This window comes from Ambystoma mexicanum, chromosome 4q (genome assembly GCF_040938575.1).
Source record: "Ambystoma mexicanum isolate Mex_15411 chromosome 4q, UKY_AmexF1_1, whole genome shotgun sequence".
NCBI classification, from domain to species: domain Eukaryota; kingdom Metazoa; phylum Chordata; class Amphibia; order Caudata; family Ambystomatidae; genus Ambystoma; species Ambystoma mexicanum.
Genome location: NC_090928.1, coordinates 684,708,888 through 684,726,832, shown reverse-complemented (window position 1 = coordinate 684,726,832; position 17,945 = coordinate 684,708,888).

The window sequence follows — 17,945 nt, the reverse complement described above, 5'->3', positions numbered from 1 at the left end:
CACGTTTTCTTACAGTGCCATGTCATATTTTAACGGCATTATAGGCAAAGCCAACATGATGGGTGTTCTTATGTGCCCATACAGGCGTACATCAGTGCAGCCATTATGGGCATATTTATTTTACAGTAACATGCCATTTATTACTGGCATTATGGTTGAAGCCAACATGATGAATATTCTTACTGGCCCACACGGTACAATCAATATGGATGTGTTTACTTACAGTGGCATGGCATTTTCTGCTTGCATAATGGGCAAGACCAGCATAATGAGTGTTTTTCAGTGGGCACACTAGCCTACATTGTGCAGCCAGTATGGGCATGCTTCTAAGAGTGGCATGGCATTTTTTACTGGGATTATTGGCAAAACCAACAAGTGGAATATTCTTAAATGGCCATACTCGCCTCCATTGATGCAGCCACATGGTGAGTGTTCTTGCAAGGCCACACTGCCCTACATCAGTGCAACCAGTGTGGACATGTTTTCTTACAATGTTTGGCATTTGTTACTGGATTTATGGGAAAAGCCAACACGAGGAGTGTTCTTACATGGTCATACTGGCATTCAATAATACAGTAAATATGGACATGTTTTCTTACAGTGGCATGTCATTTTGTTACTGGCATTATGGGCAATGTCACAGGAGTATGCTCTTACATAGGGTTGTTGCATATTTTGGCAGAGGAGGCTGCTCACAAAAGATTAAAACACGGGGGAAGTTTATAGATCAAAAAGGGTTGGCAGTGGTCATGACACAGCAACAGACCACGAGGAAGCAGTGTGGATCGAATAACTATGCAGGTCCTAAATCAAGTAGAAGAAGAGAGAACGACAACCAGGCAACTCCTTGTCAGAAGAAGGCTGATCTTGCAAGACAACCATTCAAAAGATGATGGTTGTTTGTTTTTGCTTGTTTATTTGCTTGTCTTGTGCCTGTTTGCTTATGGGCCTACGGTGCATTATAAATGAATACATACATAATGATTGAAATAAAATGGCAGGGGTGAACGTCCTAGAGAAAAATGAAGTGCACTGCTAAAAAAACTTGCATTAGGAAGCAACAGAGGATTGGAAACATCGCTAATCAAATGACAAGATTATGATAGACTGAAGCACAGAGTTATTGTTGACATTGCAAAAATATACAGCATCACAACAAGTCAAGTATAAACTATGAATTGGCTTCTCTCCTGTTAACTAATCATTAGAGTGCAGCAGATGGAAGAGGAATAAAGTTCTATGATGAGTGTCTTATGCCATTATGGTTATTGAGTTATGGAGTTCCACACGTTACATTTAACAGGGTATTCCTAAGGTTTCTCACTGATTCTATTTTCATTGCATTATGTAAACTTGCATAGCACAGGGCTGGGTAGCTAGGGGCAGGAGGATGCCAAATTTAACTACCAACCGGGTGAAGTTTGGCAGTACTTGTATGGTTGCTCCTGTCGGCCACTTCCTGAATGATAAACAGCAGGTTAAAAAAAGGATGTGAAGCAAGAAAGGCAGGCAGGGAACTAACTGCTACTATGGGGACACATTTGAATGTGTCTATTTAATGAGAGTTACGGTTCAGAGTGTTGTTCAGAGTGTTATGCAACAGGCATTCAGATTGATAGGTTCTACTTGGGATTTAACTCTGACACTTTTGATGTTTGGACGAAAGTGGAGATGCTTAATAGGGAGGCAACCTGTAGACCCAATGGGGGTCCCAAGCAGCATGCACTGGTTAATGCAGAGACGACAACAGGTTATTCTACAACTATCTCACTCAGCATAAGTGGAGTTAACAGTTACAGCAAGAGGAAGTGCTGAGGCTCACGGCATGCAAGAATCCTCATGGGGCACACTTTCAGGAAATTCATCTCAGTATAGTACAAGCAGCTAAACGCGGGTGTGATTTGCCAGCCAGGTGTAACGCAGTTGCTTAGACAATGGCCATACATGTGTAGCTTGCTATACTGATTAGCAGGATGTTCAAAGCTAGAGTGACTAACACCTAGAAAGACATAGAAGGCAAGTTGATTGGCATTAAATCATGTACAGGGGAACACGTTGTGGTACTCAGGCCAGTGTAAGCTCCTATATGTGTTTAACAAGCCTTTTTTAAATCCAACCCAGAGCGTTATCTGAAATAAGGATGCCAGGGTTAAAGGAATGGAATACATCTACCAAGAGACCGATGTTCAGACAAGCCCAACAGACCTCTGAATGGGAACACAAGACATATGTACATCCTTAAAGACGCAATGGAGGGAAAGGGACTGCTGGATCCAGGGAGGCTTTCTTGATCTAGAGATCACTTTCACCTGCTGTGTGTTCCATACTCAGTCCAGGAGCGTTTACTTTTTAACAACTACATCAATTATAAATTAGATATTGTACTGTGAAATCCTACCTGGAGGCATCTCCACTGACTGCCGTGGTATACATAGCAATTGCATGGTAAGGGCTGCAGCCAAAGCATATTTGATCATTTTGATAATAGATGATGCTTCTTCCAGGAAAGCAGAGCACAGGAGGAAACAGAAATCCCTAGGGCAGATTTAAAAATGGTGACTTATGAAATTGATTTCAACCTCAAGGCTTCCAAGAATGCAAAATATGAATTTAACTTTTCCATTACACAAAATGTTGAGAATCATTATTTCTATTTCACCACTTGCATGATGAGTCAGTCAACCAGCAAGTAGAGACACAATTGAAAACAGCAGTCAAAACAAATGGGTATTGCAGCATTTGAAAGTGAGATGAGTGACAAAACCCACATTAATAGCCAGGGAATTTAGAGATTTCTATTAAGAACATGCGACTTTAGAAGACTTTGAGGGAGCTTCCTTTGAGGGAAGGATCCTATCAGTTCACTCACCCCTAATAATAGACTGGATTGTTAGCCGATCACCTGCCCGAAAACCCACCTGGAGACTCCGAGCAAGATAGACTGTTCAGAGATTAAATGGGACAGCAAATAGAGGATTATTTTGCTCTTAATGAACGAAGCATAGATAATGAGCAAACATTGTGGGATGCGTTTAAGGTGGTAATCCGTGGGGTGGCTGTAGCCAAGGCAGGAAGGGTATGGAGAGAGTTGGAGCGAGACTTGTCAAGCATAGATGCCAAAATTAAACAAGCAGCGGGAAGGCAGAGGGAGGTAGTAAGACAGAGAGCGACCTCCTAAAACTTAGACAAGAATGCTTGGGGGAGTGGGATAGGTTGGACAAATATAGTTTTGTGAGATACCATGAAAAGCTTCAGGAACAGGGAGGCAAACCAGGGAAGCAATTAGCATGGCTATGTAAGAACAAAGCCAACCAGGAAGCATTGTAGAAATAGAAGATGAATGCGGGGAATTGTGGAGGGCGCAGAAGGAAATCAATGATACCTTTAGGACATTCTACCAACATCTATATGAAGACCCAGGGAAAACAGGAATGGGTGGAGTCGAGGAGACACTGGCAGAGATAGACTTACCTAACTTAGGGGTTGAACAGAAGGAAATGTTAGAAGCACCCCTCTCACATGAAGAGGTGTAGGGGGTGGTGTTGGCAATACCTGCAGGCAATAACCCTGGGGGAGATGGCCTTCCGGCGGAATTTTATAAAGAATTAATGGGGGAATTGACACCAAAGCTATTACGTACCTATGAGAAGGCATACGAGACAGGGAAACTGCCTCAGAGCATGGTAGAATCCATCATAGTCCCAAACTGAAGCCTGGGAAAGAAGGAAAACACTCAGAATCGTATCGCCCAATATCGTTAATTAATCAGGACACTAACATCCTTACCTTGGTCCTAGCAGAGAGACTTAAAAGAGTGATAGGAACACTGATACACCGGGACCAGACGTGGTATGTCCTGGGAAGAACCACAACAGATATCCTGCAAAGGTTGCATGCAATCATTGAAGACACACGAGACTGGTCAGAGGGCGTGGCGGTGATAGCACTAGATGCTATCAAAGCCTTCAACTCCTTCCGATGGGAATGGCTGTTTGCCTCTGTGAGGAGATTTGGGTTCGTTGAACGGTTTATACGATGGATCCACATCTGATACACCCGACCTGTGGCCAGGGTGAAGACTGGTAAACACATATCAGAACTGTTCCATATACAGAGAGGCACAAAGCAAGGGTACCTACTTTCTCCCATGCTATAGATCCTAGCTTTGGAGCCCCTTGTCGTTTTCTTGAGAAAAGAATTCCAAGACACAGGGATGCAGGTAAATGGGGTACACCATGTAGTATCATTATATGTAGATGACATCCTACTATCTGTACGAAACCCAGAAGACACGCTAGAGGCATATCGGGAGGTGTCAACAAACTTTGCCGACTTGTCAGGCATATATGTGAGTAAAGAAAAGTCCTGTATATTCCCCCTGAGGGGTTGTGCAGGAGTGGATGAGTCACGGCTCCCATAGCTGTGTCTGCAATGGAAAACTAAAACTTTCATGACATAACGGTGACCCACCAGCAGAATACCATAAGAGCCCGAACAGGGCTTGAAGCCTTGATTAAATTCTGGACAAAACTGCCTCTCTCACTGACAGGAAGAGTCACTCTCCTTAAAATGGTGACTTTCCCCCGCCTGTTATACCACTTTGTGAATATCCCTTACCTCATACCACAACCCTTCTTCAAGGAATTAAGAGAGTTCATCTGGGGAGGAAGTCGAATGAGAATCCCCCTCTGCAGCCTACAGAGAGAATATGAAGAGGGGGGACTGAGACTACCGAATTTCGAACATTACTATTTGGTGGATGCAAGGATTAAATTTAAAACCCTCTGCATTGTCCACAAGGCTTTCTGGGGCCTGGGTCCAAAATACCTTCAGCTATCCCTCCGCAAATACCTCCCCTCTCAACCTCTTTGCTCCTGTACCTCTAACTCCCTCAGGGTCAGTCGTTTCTCAAAGAAACAAGCTGGGGGTAGTTCTCTGTCTTCGGCCGGGGCCTCCCTCTGGAACAGCATCCCTGCCACTCTAAAACTTGAGGAGAACCATCTCCGGTTCCGGAAGCACCTCAAGACCTTCCTCTTTGCATCTGCCTTTGCTCACCTTCTCCCTTGCTGATCTGCTCTCTCTTGGCACTGTGCACCTGGCCACCCTCTGTCCCCTTGGTCCAGGTACCTACTCACCCTGCCACCCTTCTGCGCTGCCTCCCAGCCACCCCTTGCACTGGGGACTGTATCTGTACCATACAGACACCCACCCCCCCCACTTTCTTCTTTTTATGCACTTATCAGACATACCAAGTTCTGCTGCTGTAAACACAGTACTTGCCACTTGCTGGCTGCACTACCCCTGTTTATTGCTCCATTATCTATTTCATTTTGTATTTATTATTATTTATCTGTCTATCCTCTGCTCCGCACTTTCCACTCTCCCCCCTCCATGCACTTTTCCCCTTTCCCATGGATTTGCATGTTCTCAATGTCACTGGGCCAACTAAGATTGTTGTTTTGTTCTCCCTGTTCCCCTCCCTTGCCTTGTCGTGCTCTGAAACACCTGTTTACGAGCGCCATACAAATAAAATATCATATCATATCATACAACTACAACATGCAGTGGGATGTTTGGCAGATCACAAAACTATAGGACACACCCTGTTTGCACAAACAATAGCCCCATACGTACTAAAAGAGGCACTCTGGTTAGATAACAGTAGGATTCCTTATCCCCACAGCAATTTACGACTAGGTAAGAAGATCTGGACTAGAGCCAAGGCAGTTCTCAGACTGGGGGGACCCTTTTCACACCAGATAGCGGCCATCTATGGGAACACAGTCAAAGACATGGCACAGCTCAGAAAATACTGGAAAAGCAAAGGGTTAGTAGCAGTGGGAGACTTGCTGTCCCAGTGTAGATTTTGGGGATTCCAGGAGATAGTTGAGGAGTTTGGGGTGCATCAGGGACAGTTCCTGTCATACTCTACAGTGACGCACTTGATTCAAACAAGATGGCCAGACTCCCCAATCCTCACAAAGGAAGACAAAGTGCTGGAGATCCTATATAATGTGTCAGAAGGAGGACATGGGGTGTCAAGGCTATATCAGGGTTTACTGGACGCTAGACCAGCAGAGGTGACCAAAGGGAAAGGACCATGGGAATCAGACACAGGCAAAGGGTGGACAGAGGCTGGGTGGTCTAGAGCTCTACTATACCCCAAAACAGTTTCAAGATACGTCATATTGAAACCCACCCAACTCTATGTCCTGCACAGGGCGTATATGATGACACAGCTACTGTTACACTTCCTGGGCACAAAAGAGGTGGGATGTCTGAGATGTGGGGAAAAGGAAGCCGGAATGGGACCCATATTTTGGAGCTGCCCAGTAGTACAGGGGTTCTGGCAAGAAATGGAATTGTGCATCCAGAAGAGAGGTATAATTAGATACAAATCGAGTCCGGAGGCCTGCCTGTTGGGCACCTTCACTCATCCGGAAACATCCAGACTGGAAAATAAGGCAATAGACCTGGCCTGGGTACCGGCAAAAAGGAGAATTGCCATGGCATGGAAGACAAAGAGGGTCCTTTTATAAGTAGGTGGTGGGAAGACTTGCAAAGGTGGTCGGTGGTGGAAGTAGCATTATGGTATAAAGCTGTCCAATGGGGGTTACCTTACTGAAAGGAAAAGATGTCAAACTTCATATTGATGCCCTTGCATCTTCCTTCATCCATGACTGCCTCTGTGCCATCCAGGTCTGGTGCACTGCTAATGACCTCTACCTAAATGCCAGCAAAACTGAGATTATCCCTATTGGGTCCCCTGCACCCTATTTCTTTCCCTCACTCTGGCCTTCCTCTATGGGCCCCTCCTCTGTAGACAGAAATCTTGGAGTCATCGTCAATCCCTCCCTCACATTCATCCCCCATATTCAGGACACGGTCAAGAAGTCCCACCCTCAGCACTTCCTTCTCAAAGGTACTCTACCCTTCCTCACCTTCCCCCAGAGACTCAAAGTTACCCATTCTCTGGTCCTCTCCAGGCTAGACTATTGCAATAGCCTCCTCCTTAATCTTCCTGCGTCCACCATGCGAACCCTCCAGCTTACCCAGAATAATGCAGCGAGTCTTATCCTTGTTCTCAAGCCCAGGGACTGCATCTCTCCTGCCCTAAAAAGCCTTCACTGGCTCCCAGTCTCAGCACGGATTGAATTCAAATCCCTCGGTATCATCCACAAGGCTTTCTGGGGCCGGGGACCACTCAATCTTCAATGCTTCCTGACTAAATACACCCCTTCTAGACTCCTGCTTTCCTCTCGCACCAATTCCCTGCGTGCTCATGTATAATCAAAGTCAGAATCGGGTCCGTAATCAAACTGAGGTAGATTGGAGGTTTTATTGGGCAGGTGGTGAGTTGTGTTATGGTTGTGCCATAATAAAGTTGCTATAGTTCTGTGCTATTTTAGAACCCAGAGCCATTCCAGTTTTGTAAGGTCGATGTAACTGTCAATGAAGGAGTAGTTGTGGGTCAATACACATAGCATACACTTAGTTACTGGATGTGTGGGTGAATAGTCATTTTATAGGTATTCCCTGAAGGCTTTAACTCGATCATGTTGGAGGATGCTGGTATAGAAGTACTCTACCTCCATAGTTTTCAGGCTGGCTCCTTTTTGAAGAGACCCAATTACCTATCGTTTGGTAAGCATGTCTGTGGTATCCTACATGCAAATCGACATTTTATTAACCAAGAATTCTAAAACATTGGAATGCTTTTAGTGACCGTGTGAGAGAGCTTGAGCTAGTGAAGTGTCCTTGGGATCCATTCATTTGTGGATATATGTAAATGTTGCCAAGTCTTAGTAACCTTGGAATCAGATCCATACGATGATCTTTTGTGCATCAAGGAGTTGTTTGATGATTTCCTTCGGTGCTTCTTTGTAGTTGCTTCTTGGATCACTCATGATCGCATTTAATTGTTTGTGCTTATGCAAGCCTTACAGCAAGCAATGCCCAAACTCTAAACATGGAGCAGGTCATGGCAGCTCTACAAGAGATCACACAAGAAGTGCAACAATTAAAGTCTGAAAACACCACTTTCAACAGATTGTAGCTGTGAGAGTGGATCGTAATGAATTGCCGCCTGCTTCTCTGGCATCAGGCAAATTTGATGGGCATCCAAAGAAGATCAAGGAGTTTCTGGAGTCCTGGCTAGTTCAGTTTACACTGAAACCTACATTATTCCCTACTGACTGCTCCAGGGTCAGTTATATGGCTTCCAATTTAACAGGAAGTGCTTTAGCCTGGGACACCCCTTTGGTAGTGTCTAACAATCAGATACAATAGTCTTCAATCCATGTTTAGTCAACAGGAACTAACAATCTGTTCCCAAGAAAGATTATTGGACATATATAACCACTTTCAAGTAAATGGCTTTCAAGACGGCCTGGCCAGAAGATGCCCTCATGACACTATTTCATCAGGGGTTGACTGAGGAACTAAAGGATGAAGTCTCCAGGATCCCAAGACCTCCAGATTTGAGAGACATTATTTCTTTGGTCTTACAGATTGACTTTAGTTACAGAAAAGAGAAGAGGACATTTTCAAAGACCTTCCCACAGCCCCTGTTCAAAAACCCCAAAATACTCCAGAGGAGGAGCCTATGCAAATTGGTTTGGATTGTGGTCCTCTCACACCAGAGGAAAGGAATAGACACAGAACTAAGGGTCTTTGTATGTATTATTGTTATTGTTATTATTATTATACAATTGTAATGCGCTGGAGCCCACAGGTATCAGGGATCATAGAAGGGTAAAGAAAGAGAAAAAGCAGGAATCAAAGGGGGCGTTGGTTTACAACACTTTCATGAATTTCAGTAAGTTGTTTTCTAGGCGCACAGATGTTTAGAAAGTTGATTCCATAGAATGGCATATTGAACAGCAAAGGATTTGCCCATGCCTTTGATGCTCTTACTCCTAGGTACGGATAGACAGACCACGGAACACGATCTGGTAGTTCTACCCGGATGATGTACCTTGATACAATCTTTCAAGTATCTCGGACCTTGGCCATTTGTGCACAATTGTCATGGCCTTGAAATGGATCCTAGCTTCCACTGAGCCAATGTAAGTTCCTGCTATGGGATGAAATGGGTTCATGTCGAGCTACGCTTTTAACAATGCATACAGCATTATTTTGTAAGAATTGAAGATGCCTAAGGCCATTCTTGCTGCCCCAAATCATCAAGGCACTGCAACAATCAATCCTTGGTATTGTTAGGGTGCGAACGAGGGTGGCACAGTTAGCATAAGATATATAGGGCTTAAATAGTCTTAAGAGCCAGAATAGATATTGAGCTTTGTTAGTGACATTTTCAATGTGCGCATCTGAGTTCGTAGACGATTCAAAAGTCACACCCAGTGTTTTAACTTTGCCAACAGTTTGATAGGGTGCTTCTCAATAGGGAGCTCTGCATATTGGTTTTCCAGTTTGGATCTAGCTTGTGATAAACTGAAGAGCATGAGCTCGGTTTTTGTAGCATTCAGACACATTTTATTATTAGCCATCTAATATTGAATTGCTACATAGTCTTTGTTAATATGCTCCTCATCCTCCTTATTCATGCCACTCAACTCATGCATAATTGGTCAAATGCACACCCATCCTGTCCAAGAGATTATAGTGAGGGTGGCAATTAAAAAGAGAAGGGGACAGACAAGCCCCGTGCGGGACCCCACATTCCATAGGCTCATCAGACAAGTGTTCGTTGCACCATACTATCTGCGACATACGGCCAGTCAAAAAAGATTTGATCCATGCCGTAGCCAAGGCTGCTGACAGATCCAACAACATTAGCAGCACCGCTTGCCACCATTCATAATCTGGAGCCTCTCACTTTTCATCTTCAATAATGCACTCCTTGTGCCAAAACAGGCTCTGCGCCTGACTGTCTTGGATGCAAAGCTCTGGAGGCTTCCAAATGTTCCTTAAATTGAAATGTTGCCACCTCATCCAAAATCTTTAACAAGAAAGCGGTGTTAGAGATAGGTCTAAAGTTGGAGTAAGTCTTTTGATCCAGGCCTGGTTTCTAGCATAAATGAAGCACACAAGAAAAGGAAGGTATAACTCCCTATTATTCAAAATGATTTCAGGAGGGAAAGTGTCCCCACACACGAGGTGGGTCTGATTTGCTACATGATATTTGCCAAGGCCACTTCCGAGATGCCCGTAAAACAGAAGGCTGACTTTGCACCCTGATCTAATTTTGTGACAGGAAAATGAGAATCAATAGACTCATACTAGCCAGATTGCCAGTAATTTGAAATTGCGCCACAGCTAATTTTAAAGCGAAGGCCTTTTCCTGTGGCTCAAATAAACATTTGATAAGAGAATAGCCCATTGCTCCACTGAGACAGGCAGGAAATGCCAAACCCCATCCAGAGAGGGAACAGCGGAACAGGGGGAACTTATATGTTCCCAACCACGTCATTATCAAAGGACAGCAATGGTAGTGATAAAAGTGGATCTCTGCCTTTCTGATTGGATAGTTCAGGATGTACCAGTTCTTATCGATTGTGGTGCTGACGGAAAGTTGCTTGATGATCCTTGGGCTAGGACTCATCTCACCCCTCAGGAAGCCACTTCCATACCAATTCCTGTGAAAAGGGTAGACCGACCGTCACTCTCTTCAGGACCCATCAAAGAACAGACCTCTGAGATCATGATGTCCCTGATGTCCCATTCTGATGCCATTCAATTTGATTTAATTAAAGCTGTGCATTATCCCGGACATTCTGTGGCTCCGACGACACAATCCCTTTTTGAACTGTGCAAGGCACAGTGTTTTTGGGTTCAGAATACTGCTTGACTCACTGTCTGAGCAATGGGGCCAGAGGATTACACCCTCAAGCCAATTTCCAGCAGAATAGATCTGTTTCATTGCTTAAACACTTGCCCACAGAATACCAGTCATTTCTGCAGGTCTTCTTGGAAGAGGAGTTTAAGGAACTCCTGCCTCATAGAGCCGATGATTGTATCCTTGATCTTATTTTGGATGCTCCCTTGTCCTTTGGAAGGATATATACCTTATCAGAACTGGAAAAAGAAGCCTTGAGGATTATCTACAAACCAATTTAGACAATGACCTTATAGCAGAGTCTAAATCTCCCACAGGATCTTCGCTCTTTTTCATTCCCAAGCCAAACCCGGCTGAACTACATACATGTATAGACTACCGCGGTTTAAACAAAATAACAGTTAAGGACACCTATCTGTTACCCCTAATGCCTGACATTTTGGAAGCTGTTTGTGGGGATTTGAGCTTCATGAAGTTCTACCTAAGAGGCGTTTACCATCTCCTCCGGATTCATAGTGGCGATGAGTAGAAGACAGCCTTTTGTACACCATTCGGCCACTCCGAATATTGCATATTGCCATTTTGATCAGCTAATTGCCCTGCAGTGTTCCAACGATTTATGGATCACCTATTTTCGGACCTACTCTTATTGTCAGTGGTTATGTACTTGGATGACATTCTGATTTTGCCCAAAGACCACCAAGAACATCCAATTCATGTCTCAGAAGTATTGTCCCGATTGACTAAGAATCACCTATATGCCAAACTTGAAAAGTGTCAATTTCATCAACCTTCAGTAAGTTATCTGGGCTTTGTTCTCTCCTCTGAAGGAGCATCCATGGACCGTGTCAAGGTACAGGCAATAGTACAATGGAATGAAGCTGCATCACTTAAAGACATTCAAAGGTTCTTGGGCTTCACCAACTTTTGTAGAAAGTTTATCCCAACTCTTCTTTGAAGCGCTTGCCACTGACTGCTCTCCAAATGAAAGGTGTCCGTTTCCAATGTAACATGTCCGCCAGCAGAGCATTTCAAGAATTAAAAAGAAACATTTTATTAGAGCACCCAAACTGCGACCAGCAGATCAAAACCGCCCCTTCTATCTAAAAACAAATGCCTCAAATGTTGCCCTGGGAACAGTCCTCAAACAAGAATTTGAAGACAACCATGAACATCCTATTGCTTACATGTCTAAGATTTTGAATGTGTCTGAGCAAAACTACACCATTTTAGAAAAAGAGCTTTTAGCCATAAAGAGAGCCTGCAAGGAATGGTGTCACCTCCTACTCGGATCCAGACATCCAGTTACAATCAGAACCAATCACTGCAATCTGAAGGTACTACAGCAGCATGAGTGCCAAAACAGCCGTCAGACATGCTGGGCATATTTTCTTTTTTCACAGTACAAATCTTTTTTTCACATTCCTCCCTGCAAATGAAAATCAGATGGCAGATGCATTGCCCCTGAGAATTTGGGTTCCGACAGAACTTCGCCCAGCGAAAGAATACCCCCCAAAGTCTTCTTCTTGTATGTGATATCATTGTTTCTCCGGCGAGTCTTAGAAGCCACAACAATGAACGAATCAGGGATACAAGGCACTCTCAGAATGCACAGACCTCTGGAAGAACAAGATCTTCTATTCAATGATAAACTGTTCTATGTTCCCACCTCGGCTTTACAACAAGAAGTGTTACACATGTGCCATGATGCAAAGACCGCGGGTCATAGAGGAATCAGGGCCACACTTCAAAACATATCATGCCATTTTTGGTGGCCTTTCCTGACAAAGGACGTTGACCACTTGTCTCACTCGCCAACTGAGCAAGACTGCCCACAGACTTACGCTGGTCAAGCTGACTAAACCCACCTTACCAACTCAACCATGGCAACACAAAGGCATTCCCTCTTTCTAACAACCAAACCACTATAATGGTAACATTGGACTCATTAACCAAGATGGCCCACGTTGTGGCCCTACCACAGGTTCCAACAGCTCAATAAATGGCATGGGTTTTCCTTCAAACCATTTTTCGACTCTATGGACTACCTTCCAGCATCCTTTCGGATTGTGGGCCTCAATACACTTCTAAATTCTGATCAGTGCTATGTAAATTGTTGGGAATAAACAGAGCTTTAACTTCCGCTATCACCCTCAGTCAAATAGGCAGGAAGAAAGGTTAAATCAGTCACTTGAACAATACTTCTGTTGTTTTTCATCAGCCTCTCAAGACAATTAAGCTGATTTACTTCCTGATTCAGAATTTGCAGACAACAATTCCACCCATTCTGCAATGATGGCTAGTCCATGTTACTGCTCCAGCGGTTTTCATCCATCCTGTCTTCCTCCCATGATCTTGTCCAACACTCCAGTCTCTTCAGTTGAAGATCTTGTTGAAAAGCTTCAGTCTGGCCATTCCATTACCTTACGTGTTTTATGGGATTTCAGAGAAACCTGCAAGAAGAATGCCAACAAGAAGCATCTGCAAGCTCCTGAATTGGCGATGGGTGGCATGGTTTGGTGTCTTCTTGCTACCTAGCCAGGCATTTGGCTCCCACTAAACTAGCACCACGTTTCTTTGGACCATTTAAAATACTGCAACACAAAAGATGAGTAATTCTCAACCTACAATTGACTCCCTTCTGTAATCGGATCCATCCTGTATTCCACATCTCACAATTAAAACCTTATGTGTTAGATCGCTTTCGGAGGAGAACTCACATGCTACCCATTCCTGTGGATACTTCATCCAGACTTGAATATGAAGTACAAGCCATCTGTGATTCTCGATACTTTAGAGGTTGTCTACAATATCTACTAGACTGGAAAGGATATGGGCCCTCAGATTGCACGTTGGAACCGGCCCTGAAAGTACATGCCCCTGGATCTCCTCAGAAGATTCCATAGGACTCATCCTTGGAAACCTGATCCTTAGATTCCATGGAGCGGGCAAACTCTCAGGAAACCCATCAGAGCTTGGTCTCTCTGGCAGCAGTGAAGAAAAGCCCATCCGTACAGTCTGTATATTGCTTCAAGATGGCGACATATTTGAGTCTTAAGAAAGAACTTCAGCAGTTCAGCTCGCCAAGAACTTACTGGAAGTCAGCTCCTTCTGACTCCAAGGAACCTATTTACTGAAGACCTGTGGTAAGCCCAGTGTGCCACTTCGTCCCTTTGAGCACTGACACTGTGCTGTTTCCTTGTTTGTCTGCCTTCTAATTTCTTGCTTACCTACAGTTCCTTGCCTTGTGCTGCTTCACCTTACCTTGCTCTGCCTTTCCTTCATTCTGGTTCCACTGCCTCTTGCTGGACTGTTAAAGAGCTTGTTCTTCAATCAAGACCTTGCCCCTGACGGAGTCTCTACCTCCGTGGAGATCAATTCTTTCATCGAATCGAGCTGGTCCGGAACAGACTTACTTTACTTCTGGGGTTTTCATGGAAGGGTTGTTAGGGAGAATTCTCACACAAGTGCTAAATTTCCTCTACCTTAGAGCCCTCCAGCTCTTGTGCTATATTTTGGGGCTTTGAATTTTTCATTTTTAATGTGTTTTACTTTTGCGTTCTTTGGTTATGGAGTTTTAAAACAACTCTATGGGCATCATCTTTTTCTGTGTGTCACACAGCACCTTCAGTGCAGTGGCACAGGGGTGTCTTTTAGACTCCCCAATGTTTAAATACCTTCTCTGGGACTGACTACCGGCTCCCAGAGCATGTAAAGTCAAATTGGCTTTACTAGTCTTTTTAAATGTACTTACCCAGCACACACTATCTTCCTATAGAGTGCTGGAGGGGTTGCCTAGCTTCCCCTGAGTCAAAACACTCATGTAACAGTAAAATGTCACCTTTTCCTACTTGAAATGGCTGGTGGCTGTGGTTTAGATCAAACTAACACGATTTTTCCTGACCACGAGCAACGGTAGCTAAAAATCGGGTCAGCCATGTTTTTCAATATGGCACCCAAGACCTATCTGTAAAAACAGACTCCGGTCAACATTTTTTCACCATTTCTTTTTAGAAAGGTCCTTTTTGTGTTTGTCTCTGCGCGCAAAGCCAGGTGTGGTTCCTTTGTTCGTTGGCCTTTGGCGGGCTTTAGTGCTGAAGCCCTCCTCTGGTACCTGAGTGTCTGGGGTGGACAGAATGTGAGGGAGGTGCCCGAAACTCCCTGTGCTTAGTCTCTTAGGAGACCTGAATGCACTCTGGTGTGATTGGCTGGCTGACTGTCCGGCAAGGACAGCCACCCTTCTGGGTGAGTGACAGCCAGGCTGGAATGAATGGTGGAAACTGTTTAAAAGCAGGCCTTTGGGACTTGGAAAGCATAGTCGACCACTGAAACGAACAGAACTGAAGACGAGCTGAAGGAAGAGGACTGCTGCAACTCCTGGATGACCGGTGAAGCCCTGCTGCAGGCCCGAATTGCCTGAAACTCCAATTGACAGAGAAGCCCTTCAAGGTTAACTTCTTCCCTCGTAAGCCACCTGGACACCGTCCCCATCTGGTCGAATTTTCATCAGAGTGCTGTTGAAAACCAGATAGCCAGAGGGAAGGAAACCAGCTTGTGGTCTTTAAGGCACTCACTCCTTAAACCAATGTCTTGCTAAGCTTTTGGCCGCATCCGTGGCCATTGCAGGAACCTCCCGACATCCTCCTTCTTGTCCCCATGACTGAAGGCCAGGAACAGCGAGGTCTGCTCGAACTGCCAGGAACAACTGCCTCAGCTACAGCTCCTCTTCATTAACAAGGTACTGTGCAAACGCGGTCCAGAAATCTTTTCGGCCATCGCTAAAGTTTGTGGAACTTTGCTCACCTTCAAAGGCTAGTCCTTCCCGAAACATTTGTCAAACTTTTCGCCTAGCCAAATTATTCTAAACTCCATGTTAATGTTAATGTTAAAGGACATTTGTACCTCGCACTATCACCACTGAAGTGGTCCCCTGGTGCTCTGGTGGCTCTGAAAAATGGGAGGAGAGGGGGTGGGTTAGTGGGAATAAGCTGGGAAAGTGCAAGAGAGCAGTGATGTGCTGTTGACAGCCTCAGCCCGGTGGGTCCGTTGGCTGGGCTTGGGGTGTTTTATGGTCCGTAGTCGTTGTGTGCTGTTGTGCAAGTCTATGAGTGGTTTGTTTTGTTGTTGCATTGTTGTGAAGTTTGTGCGGATTGCTGCGTTTTAGGCTTGTGGTTGTGTTTGGTTATAGTTTGAGAGGTGTATGCAGAGGAATGGAATTGTTAGTTGGTTGGTTAGTTTGCATTGCTGTCCTTGCAATTGTGGGATTCCATCTAGGTGCGGTACATGCTAACAGTCACATTTCTATCTAGATGCCGCGCAAGCTAAAGTTCAGAGTTCCATACTAGTGTGGCACATGCTCTGGTCACATTTCTGTCTAGATGCGACGCAATCTAGGGTTCAGAATCCTGAGTGTGGTGCATGCTAACAGTCACATTTCTATCTAGATTCGACGCAAGCTAGGTTCATAATTCTAAGTGTGGTGCATGCTAAGAATCTCATTTCTATCTAGATGCAACACCAGCTGAAGTTCAGAATTTCATACTAGTGTGGCACATGCTAACAGTGACATTTCTATCTAGATTCGACGCAAGCTCAAGTTCAGAATTCTAAGTGTGGCACATGCTAACAGTCACATTTCTATCTAGATGCAACGCAAGCTAGGTTCAGAATTCTAAGTGTGGTGCATGCTAAGAATCACATTTCTATCTAGATGCGACGCAAGCTAAAGTTCAGATTTCCATACTAGTGTGGCACATGCTAACAGTCACATTTCTATCTAGATGCGAGGCAAGCTAGGTTCAGAATTCTAAGTGTGGTGCATGCTAAGAATTACATATGCTAACAATCACATTTCTGAAATTCCATCTAAGTGTGGCATATGCTAACAATCATATTTCTATCTAGATGTAATGTGGGCTAAGCTTGAGAATTCCATCTAGGTGTGGCATATGCTAACAATCATATTTCTGTCTAGATTTGGCGCAGGCTAAACTTGAGAAATTCCATCTAAGTGTGGCATATGCTAACAATCAAATTTCTGTCTAGATTTGGCGCAGACTAAACTTGAGAAATTCCATCTAAGAGTGGCATATGCTAACAATCACATTTCTGTCTAGATTTGGCGCAGTCTAAACTTGAGAATTCATCTAGGTGTGGCATATGCTAACAATCACATTTCTGTCTAGATGTGACGCATACTAAACTTGAGAATTCCATCTAAGTGTGGCATATGATAACAGTCACATTTCTGACTAGATTTGGCGCAGACTAAACTTGAGAATTCATCTAGGTGTGGCATATGCTAACAATCACATTTCTGTCTAGATGCGATGCATACTAAACTCGAGAATTCCATCTAAGTGTGGCATATGCTAACAATCACATTTCTGTCTAGATGTGACGCATACTAAACTTGAGAATTCATCTAGGTGTGGCATATGCTAACAATCACATTTCTGTCTAGATGTGACGCAGACTAAACTTGAGAATTCCATCTAAGTGTGGCATATGATAACAGTCACATTTCTGTCTAGATTTGGCGCAGACTAAACTCGAGAATTCCATCTAAGTGTGGCATATGCTAACAATCACATTTCTGTCTAGATGTGACGCAAGCTAGGTTCAGAACTTTAAGTGTGGTGCATGCTAAGAATCACATATGCTAGCAATCACATTTCTGATATTCCATCTAAGTGTGGCATATGCTAACAATCATATTTCTATCTAGATGCGACGTGTGCTAAGCTTGAGAATTTCATCTAAGTGTGGCATATGCCAACAATCACATTTCTGTCTAGATTTGGCGGAGGCTAAACTTGAGAATTACATCTAAGTGTGGCATATGCTAAAAATCACATTTCTGTCTAGATGTGACGCAAGCTAGGTTCAGAATTCTAAGTGTGGTGCATGCTAAGAATCACACATTTCTGAAATTCCATCTAATTGTGGCATATGCTTTGCCATGGCAAAGACTTAACCGTTACTATCAGAACTGTGCTATCCAATACAAAGACTCTGAACCATTGACTTTGGCCCAGGCCTATGAGATGAATTGCTGATTGTAGTATACTGAAACCCTTTGCCCTGCCTATGAATGGATTTGTGCCGTTGATTCTTATAACCTTGTCTTTTTATCCCTTTATTAGGT